Source organism: Crocuta crocuta, unplaced genomic scaffold, assembly GCF_008692635.1.
Source record: "Crocuta crocuta isolate KB4526 unplaced genomic scaffold, BGI_CrCroc_1.0 scaffold348, whole genome shotgun sequence".
Lineage (NCBI taxonomy): Eukaryota > Metazoa > Chordata > Mammalia > Carnivora > Hyaenidae > Crocuta > Crocuta crocuta.
The window spans coordinates 6,197,512-6,206,354 of NW_027529573.1; the positions used below are offsets into that span (position 1 = coordinate 6,197,512).

The 8,843-nt window shown below is 53.4% G+C and overlaps 1 protein-coding gene and 1 long non-coding RNA gene across 2 annotated transcripts in view; one reads left to right on the forward strand and one right to left on the reverse strand.

Moving 5' to 3' along the window:
* The window catches only part of GRK3 (G protein-coupled receptor kinase 3), a 106,729-nt gene that overhangs the window by 84,850 nt on the left and 13,036 nt on the right, over positions 1-8,843 (reverse strand). The window lies entirely within an intron of this gene.
* Positions 161-7,574, forward strand: LOC144229568 (uncharacterized). The gene is made up of 2 exons (XR_013334521.1): positions 161-629; positions 5,712-7,574. It is a non-coding gene; the product is annotated as an uncharacterized LOC144229568 (long non-coding RNA).

Below are 8,843 nucleotides of genomic sequence, written 5' to 3' on the forward strand. Positions count from 1 at the left end.
TGGTATTATGCAAACTGGAGCACACCACAGAGGAAGCCATGGCCAGGGCACGATGGGTGGGCGTGTGTGGGCATGTGTGGCCATGCACCTGATGGTCTAACCATGACTTTAACAGGGAAGAAACAAGCAAGAGTCAACCAATCGATACATGTGTGTTTACTCTGTCATCACTCCTGAGGCTACGCGCCTAGGATCTGAGCACTTTTCTAGCGGACGGAAATATTAACATCTCATTTAAAATAAAAGAGAATCAAGCGCGAAATATTCACGGCACGACACTCTAAAGTGTGAAACGAAGGGCTCCTCAACGCAGCTGCAATCTCACTGGAGGTATGGACAGACAGACTCACTGCTCTACACTACCTGATGTGCAGTCAGCTTTGTAGGGGAGACAGGCACCCCTTCCTCAGACGCCCAGTGCAACCTGGCCTGGCTCGCTGCCCAGTCTCCAGGCCCCCTTCCAGTCCCCTCTACGCTGCTGTCCTGGACCTGATCCCGAAGCTCCTGCTGTTGAACTTCCCGTCGGAGCTGCCCAGAACGCTCGGCCAGCTTCCAGGGCACAGGCCGCCTCACCGCCGGCCCAGCCAGAGCGCAGTGTGCACCCCACCCGCCCAGCTGGCCACACTGAGGTAAGCCCTGCGGGCTCAGTATGCTCTCAGATGCACTCACTCCGCAACTGAGCCCGGATCCTCTTCTCCCAGCGCCCGCCCCAGGCTACTGGCCACCCCAGACTAGGGGGAGCTGTCCCTCTTCTCCGCTCCCACGGCCCTGGGTTCTTAGCACTTACAAGGCACGATCTCGCTATGCACAACTAACCATTCTTATTGTATGAATAGATAAAACAGTTCAAAGTGTCAGAAATACACTGAGAGGCATGAAGTGGCAAGTTTCCTCCCTGCCCTGTGCCTCATCGTCCTAGCTGTGAGCCTTCCCCATCACCCGCAAGGAGTCACTGCTATTGGTGTCCTGGCGTCTCTTCTGGAAGGTGGCGTGCGTCACCTCTGGGCCAGGACTAAGAAATTGCTGTGATTTCCTGACCCTCTTTCACCCAGCTCCGTGCCGAGGGAAACCAGTGCCACAACACAGGACAAACCTCGCGCGTGGAAGGAAGCCTCCCGCTACCTCAAACACCTGCCCTGCACTGTTACCAGAAAGAAACTTTTTATTATTTTTTAAAAGTTATTTATTTATTTATTTTGAGAGAGATAGAGACAGCGCGAGCAAGGGAGGGGTGGGGGGGAGTGGAGAGAAAGAGAGAATCCTGAGCAGGCTCCACACTGTCAGCGCAGAGCCCGACGCGGGACTCGAACTCACGAAACCATGAGATCATGAACTGAGCTGAAGCCGAGAATCAGGCTTATCTGACTAAGCCATGCAGTTGCCCCAAACTTCTTATTTTTTAAAATGTTTATTTATTTTGAGAGAGAGAGAGAGTGAGGGAGGAGCAGAGAAAGAGGGAGAGAGAGAATCCCAAGCAGGCTCAGCGCTGTCAGTGCAAAGCCCAATGCGGGGTTTGAACTCACGGACTATGAGATCATGACCTGAGCCGAAACCAGGAGTTGGATGCTTAACCAACTGAGCGACCCAAGCGTTCCAGGAAAGAGGCATCTATATGTACAGCCCATGACACTTTGAGTCCCTTACAGGCACTTGTTACCTTCTTTTTTTTTTTTTTTAACCTTTTATTTATTGAGAGACACAAAGAGACAGAGCATGAGCAGGGGAGGGGCAGAGAGAGGGGGAGACACAGAATCCGAAGCAGCTCCAGGCCCTGAGCTGTCAGCACAGAGCTTGACACAGGGCTCGAACTCACAAACAGCAAGATCATGACCTGAGCCAAAGTCAAATGCTCAACCAACTGAGCCACCCAGTTGCCCCATTCGTTACCTTCTAACACAACACAAAGGCAGGCACAAAATGAACTCTTATTTTCCACCATACTCTACGCACGGCGCATGTCAGCCATCTCTCCACAACACTCCACCCTGGACATCTTGCTATCCTGGTCCTGAAGAGCCCCTTGGTCCCTCCTCACGGCTGCGCGGTCCTCCACCCCCCGGAGTGCCACAATCCATATCACGTGCTCCCTAACGATGAACGTCTGGGTTGTGGCAAATTCGTGGCTCTTGGGAAACCGCTGCACTAAATAACCCTCCATACATCGTTTCTCGTGTATTCAAGCGCATTTGCGGGACCCATCCTTAGCGTGAGGCTTCTGAGTCAAAGGGCTTATCAATGCTCCGTCAGTTTCTCAGACCCGGTGAATGGGTCCCGTGGGAGCAGCACCTGCCTGTCCTCCCCACAGCAGCGGGCCCCAGCGTCCCCCAAAACCTGCGGCCACACCAGAGCAGAGTCGCTAACCCGCGGCTCTTGATCCAGTCTGAAAGATGAAACAGTAAGATTGCCAAGTCGCCGTACTTTGCATTTCTCTTATTTTTTTCATGAAGTTGAAAATCTTTTCGTACGGTCAAGTTCCCTTTATTTCTCTTTTGTAACAACCTGTCTTTCTGCAACCTTCGCCCGCTCTCACCCTGGGCCACCGGTCTGTGCTCACAGCATGTAGGGCCTTTCCGATCGGGGTTCGCTAGTCAGGGCCGCTGTGCAGGGATCCCCTGGCTCTCCTCCTCCTGAGGCCCCTGGCCCCGTCTGGGTGATCCGCGCGCCCACGTCGTCACAGCCCTGGAGCTACTGGACATACCTCTAGCATCTCCCCGTGAACCGGGCCTCTGGCCTCTGGACGGGCGGCTGGCACCATGTCGGGGAAGGATGTGCCCCTTCCAGTGTCAGCATGTGGCGGCCGTCCCCCCGAGGGCCCCCCGAGGCAATCGGCCTGCCTTCTGGATCGTCTCTCTAATCCCAGCTCAATAAACCTTTTATAAACCGCCGACCGGGAAAGGTGAGTGTGACTGGGGCACAGCCGCACCTGCTTTCAGGAGGAGGTGAAGCTCTCCAGGGTGGAGAGCTGAGCAGGCCAGAGAGAGGCGGCGGGAAGGGCGGCCAGGGGCTCGCAGGCGGGCGTTTCAGTGGCCGGAAGGAAAGAGGGAGGCGTCCAATCTGGGCAGGGCAGTGGAAGGGACGCGCGACGCCACCGGGGAGGCTAGTGTGCGGGGCGGGGGCACTTCAGCCAGCAGGCCCAGGGCCCGCTGATAAGAATACTGGCACCAGGTCACGGTCACTGGCCCAGTGGCCGGGGTCTGCTGGAAGCTCCGAGGCGCCCACATGCCTGCTGGGGGCTGGTTTCTCCTAGAAGTGGGCAACTGCTTTATGCAAAACTACAACTCAGCTCTCAAACCCAGGCCTGAGGATTTTAGACCCAGGGCTCTTTGTCCTCAACACAGCAGGCCCTGGGCAATGTCGCTTCTTACCCTGCCCTTTCCCATGGCCCTCCGCGGTATGGCACTCACCTGCCACCACCCTGTCCGGATGGACTGTCTGCCCTAGTCCCACGCCCTAAGCCGACCTCGAATAGGCGCCTGTTGGTGGCCCTGTGTCCCGACAGCGGCCCCCCAGGTACGTGTGAGGGCGTGCACATGTTCTCAAGAGGCTTCAAGACTCCAAAGAACAGAAGCGTGACCCTGCACACCAGGTGGCTGGGCTGGCGCTGCCGCCGCGCGGGGGCGAGAACCCCCTACGGCCCCCTGGGGCGGGACCCCAAGCAGAGGCGGCTGGAGCTGTTGTTCATGTTTGATGTGCAATTTAGTAACCATGAAATGACTACTCAGTACAGCGAGGAGACGGTATCTGTGATTACTTTGCCCAAATTCCTTTTAACTTACAGCCCGCTGACTGCCGGCTGACCACTAAATGGCACAGGTGTTTTATAAAGCTAGTGACCAAGTTTAAGTTTTGAAGGCAGTTACGTGCAGGCCCTACGCCATCTCCCGCAAGCAGGGATGCGGTCCCCCCGCCCTCCGTGCAAGGAGGAGACGGAGGGGGCGGCCACACAGCTGCTGCTCTGGGACCTGTCTGCTCCCAACAGCTGCCCGCCTCAGCCCTCCACTTCCGGGGGGGGGCGGCATGCACACACCCAGCCCAACGGTGCAAGACGCCCATGGAGGCCATGGTGCGGGGGCCAGAGGGGACACGGGGTGCATGATCGGCGGGCCGTTACTTCCCCCCAGAACACCGTCACCACACCGAGAAGCAACCCCGTAAGATACAAACGTTGTCTACACAAAACGCTGCGAGGGAGAGCTTTCTAGAAATGGCAGTTGAGAGGAGTTTGTGCCGAAACAGAGTCAACCAAGGGGAAGGCGGAGGGGAAGCCAGGGCCCCAGCTGTGTAAAATACTGAACTAGATGCCAGAGAGTCACAAAGAAGGAAGAGTGTCAGAGATTATCTTTGGTCCCGAGGAATTTACACTCGTTAGGGAACCAGCAGGAAAGAGGAACCTGGTATGACTACATTTTCCACAGTTAGTGCCAAAAACGTGCCACACACAAGTGCAGCAAGAACATCAGCAAACGGACTGTCTGTAGTCAGCAATCTGGTGGGGGGTTATGCTCATCCTCCCATGGCTGGACCTGGGCCAACAGGACAGAAGCACAGACCAGACGGAGGCGCTCCACGGCGAGGGACACAATGCGACGGAAGGTGCACAGGGACGGCGCGTGACACCGGTCACTGAAGGCGGCTCCAGAGGAAAACGATGTAGGGAGAAGACGGAGGCGGGTTCACAGGGCGTGGAAAACAGCCGCAGAACTTCGTCCGTCGTGGGGGACGAGGGCGGGTCCCGACACAGGACAGGGAGAAACGGTGTTCCAGAATGCCTCCAAACAGTTAGTAAAGGGACTGCAGAATGAACACAAGGATAGGATAGCCAGGGGCGCCTGGGGGGCTCAGTCCATTAAGCATCTGACCCGATTTCGGCTCAGATCTTGAACTCACGGTTTGAGGGATCGAGCCCGCATCCGGCGCTGCGCTGACAGCATGGAGCCTGCTTGGGACTCTCTCTCTACCCAAAGAGAGATCGGCCCCCCTTTCAAAAATAAATAAGTAAACTTAAAAAAAAAAAAACTAGAATAGACAGTCCTGAAAAACGTGGGTCAGGGCATAACCTTAGCTATACGCTCAGGTGGCGGTAGAGATGGGAAAGGAAAGGGGCACGTGTGACAAGGGCAGAGAGGCGCCGAGCTGGCATCGCAACTGGGGACCCTGGGTGGCTGGAGAGCATTGGTGGAGCTGTTACCACCAATACGAAGGGAGAGCAGGGTCAGTCTGGTGTGCGCGCAGGACACGGGGAGGGTGCTCGTGGCCCAGTGTTCCTGTGGGAACTTAATCACGCTGCCTCGTCCTGGCACCAGGGAGCCGCTCCGCGTAGAAACCAGCCACTGCATGCACGGCCGCGCTGGTTGCGTCTCCCCTGAATTCTGCTGCTGCCCCATGAGATGTGGCACCTACGTCATCAGGAAAGACCTCTTAATGAGACCGCCTAGCCCAGCGGTGGGCTGCCCAGGTTGGGCAGACGCCAACCCTGAGAGGTCAAGTCCAGCTCCGTCCGTCTTTGCAAGATGCGTGGCAAGGGGCGCCTGGGTAGCTTAGTCGGTTGAGCGTCCGACTTTCGCTTAGGTCATGATCTCGCGGTTCGTGGGATCGAGCCCCGCGTTGGGCTCTGTGCTGACTGCCAGCTCAGAGCCTGGAGCCTCTTTCAGTCTGTGACTCCCTCTCTCTCTGACCCTCCCCTGCTCACGCTGTCTCTCTCTCTCTCCTAGAAAGAAATAAAAATATTTAAAAAAAAAAAAAAGTCACTTCACCTCTGAGAGTCTTCTCACCTGTACAGTGAGGCCAATGCCGACCTCCAAGGGAAGTTATTTTGAAGACTGAGATCTATATGCAGAGCACTGAGCACCCAAGGGCTGGATAACGGCGGTCATCGCCACCCAGAAGTCCGGATAAAGACTTTCTCAGTGCTTCTGCTTCTCCTGCGTGTGCTGGAAACCGATCCCCACCTTTGTATCGCTCTGTGCAATTACAGCAATGCTATTACATGCCCGGGGGCTTGCAGTTGCTCTGGTTTCATATATTGAGCCATTTTCCCACCAAGAGCCAAATATTTTAGTTCAAAAATAAAATCACCCTGCAGGGCATAATGCAGTAACAAGGGGTGGACTTAACCTCTCACCATAACAACCAGAAAACGGGACAAAATGTATGCAGCCACTGTTTTCAGGCCTAAAAGGGGCCACGGTCTGCGGGGGAAGGGGAATAAACAGGAGCTCCCCAGGAAGGGCCAGCTCTCAGCCTGGAGGCACTTTCTGAACCGTGACGAGGGGGTACGAGCCAAGCGGACCAGGGTGGTCCTCCTGAGGTGAGGGCGTCAGAAGTTCAGGGAGTCCAAGGTCTGGAAACAGCAAACACGTTTAAAAAAAGGAAGAATAGCTAATAGACCAGGAATGGCAACATAACATACTAGAATGTACTCAATCCGAAAGAAGAAAAAAGCAGAACAAACAGGAAGATGTGAGACTTAAACCCAACTATATCGGTGATTATTTTCCTGTAAATGCTCTCAATATTCTGATTAAAAGGCAGAGATCAGAGACCAGCTATACCAGGCACACAGGACTAAAGGAGTCATGGTTATATCACAGCAGAGAATGCAGACATCAGAACCATCTACCAGCGGGACAAAGGAGGACATCTGACAAAGGAGAGAACATTCATGAACTGACATTAACAATCGCAATGCGCATGCGCCTCCCAAGGGGGAGCGGGTCCAGCAATTCCCCTCCAGCCACTTACCAGAAAGGAAGGACCCTATCTGTGCAGCAAGATGTGTTCACGACAAGGGGCGCCCGGGTGGTGCAGTCGGTTAAGTGCCCGACTCTTGATCTTGGCTCAGCTCATGATCTCACAGTTCGAGAGTTCAAGCCCTGTGCTGGGCTATGTGCTGACAGCACGGAACCTGCTTGGGATTCTGTCTCTCCTTCTCTCTGCCCCTTCCCTATTTGTGCATGCACTCTCTCTCTCAAAATAAATAAACAAACTTTAAAAAATGTTTTAAAAAGATGTGTTCACAGCAAAGACAAAATGGGTAAAAATGTCGATAGCAGTTTCACTCATAATTGGCCCAAACCCATCCCCAATGTCCGTGAACACTGAATTGTGTTCAGTCCACACGATGGAATACTATTCAGCAAGAAAAGAAACCAAGCCCAAGACAAGCCATGATACGGATGGCTCTCAAGGAAGGATGCTGTGCTAGGGCCAAGAAGCCAGACACCAAAGATGCATGTTGTTGGACTGTTTAAATGTACTTCCAGAAAAGACAGATGTAATCCATTGTGATTGAGAGCAGATCAGTGGTTGCCTGATACAAAGGGGCAAGAATGCTCTCCTTAAAGTGATAGAGGGCTGGGTGGCTCAGTCCCTTAAGCAGCTGACTCTTGATCTTGCTCAGGTCATGATCGCATGGTTCGTGAGTTTGAGCCCCACACTGGGCTCTGCGCTCTGCTTCAGATCCTCTGTCTCCCTCTTTCTGCTCCTCCCACACTCACGCTTTCTCTGTCTCTCAAAAATAAATAAACGTTAGAAAAATTAAAAATAAAAAAATAAAGAGATGGAATTGATCTATACATATGGACTGTGGTAGTAGTTACTTGGGTGTACACTTTTTTCAAAAGTCAAACTCAAAAAAAACAAGGGGCGCCTGGGTGGCTCAGTCGGTTAAGCCTCTGACTTCAGCTCAGGTCATGATCTCACGTTCGTGGGTTCAAGCCCCGTGTCGGGCTCTGTGCTGACAGCTCAGAGCCTGGAGCCTGCTTTGGATTCTGTGTCTCCCTCTCTCTCTGCCCCTCCCCTGCTCATGCTCTGTCTCTCTCCTCTCTCAAAAAATAAATAAACATTTAAAAAAAGTCAAAACTCGATACTTAAAATGGATGCATTTTACTGTATGCATAGCCTTCTATAAAATTGTTTTTTAAAAAAAGAACACAGGCATACAGCACAGTTAGCACTAAACCAAGAAAAAAACTCAGTGACAACTAGACCCTTATAGATGTCGTATCTCGTGAGGAGGAAGTCAGGTATATTTTGAAAATCATAAATGAGAATACAAAATAAGGGGAAAAGAAGGGCCCCCATCAATGTCCCGAGGAGAGCTGTTCTGTTTCAGGTTCTTTTCGACCACCCTTTCAGAGCCCACCTGCCGCTGTGAGATTAGCAGCCATGAAACAAAACGGATTCCAATTGTCTTAAATAGTCACAAACTGTATGGCAGGCAAATGGGTTCCAGAGAGCAAACCCTGAAGGCCCATAATGATGGTTGTAAGTTACACTGTCATCCACACTCGGAGCAATGAAAATCTCCACTGGGGGAGAAAAAACAATCTCTGTGGCGAATCAGGGTATCGTCCAAGGTAAGAATGTTTGCTTCTTGAGAAAGGAGCCCTATTTTCTTTGTGCTCCACTGTTATAAACCGTCTCTTTGAGAGACCAGCACAAGTCGGCCTGCCCCACCTTGGCTGGGATTTATGTCTCTTCTGAGGCAGGCCTGAAGAATGTTCTCTGCTCCTCAGCAGAGCAGAAAGTGATCTGAGTTGGAACAGAGCCACAGCCTTACAAGGATGACCTCGAAGCATCGGGAAGAATGCAGGGGACGTGTGACAACAGCCTTCGGCAAGTGACTGTGCTGATCAAGTTCCTGTAATTCCTAAGGGGCAGGAGCCCTCTGACCCCGGCCTCCTAGCCGAGCCCCTTTCTTCACCTCCTGGCCCTACCCGAAGCCCCGGACACTGAGTCCCCGGCAAGCCCCTCTCCCTCTCTCCCACCCGCTTCTGCACCAGGACTCCTTACAAATTCAGCCTCAACCGTCTAGGAGGGACTTCCCTCCCGGCCTCCAATGC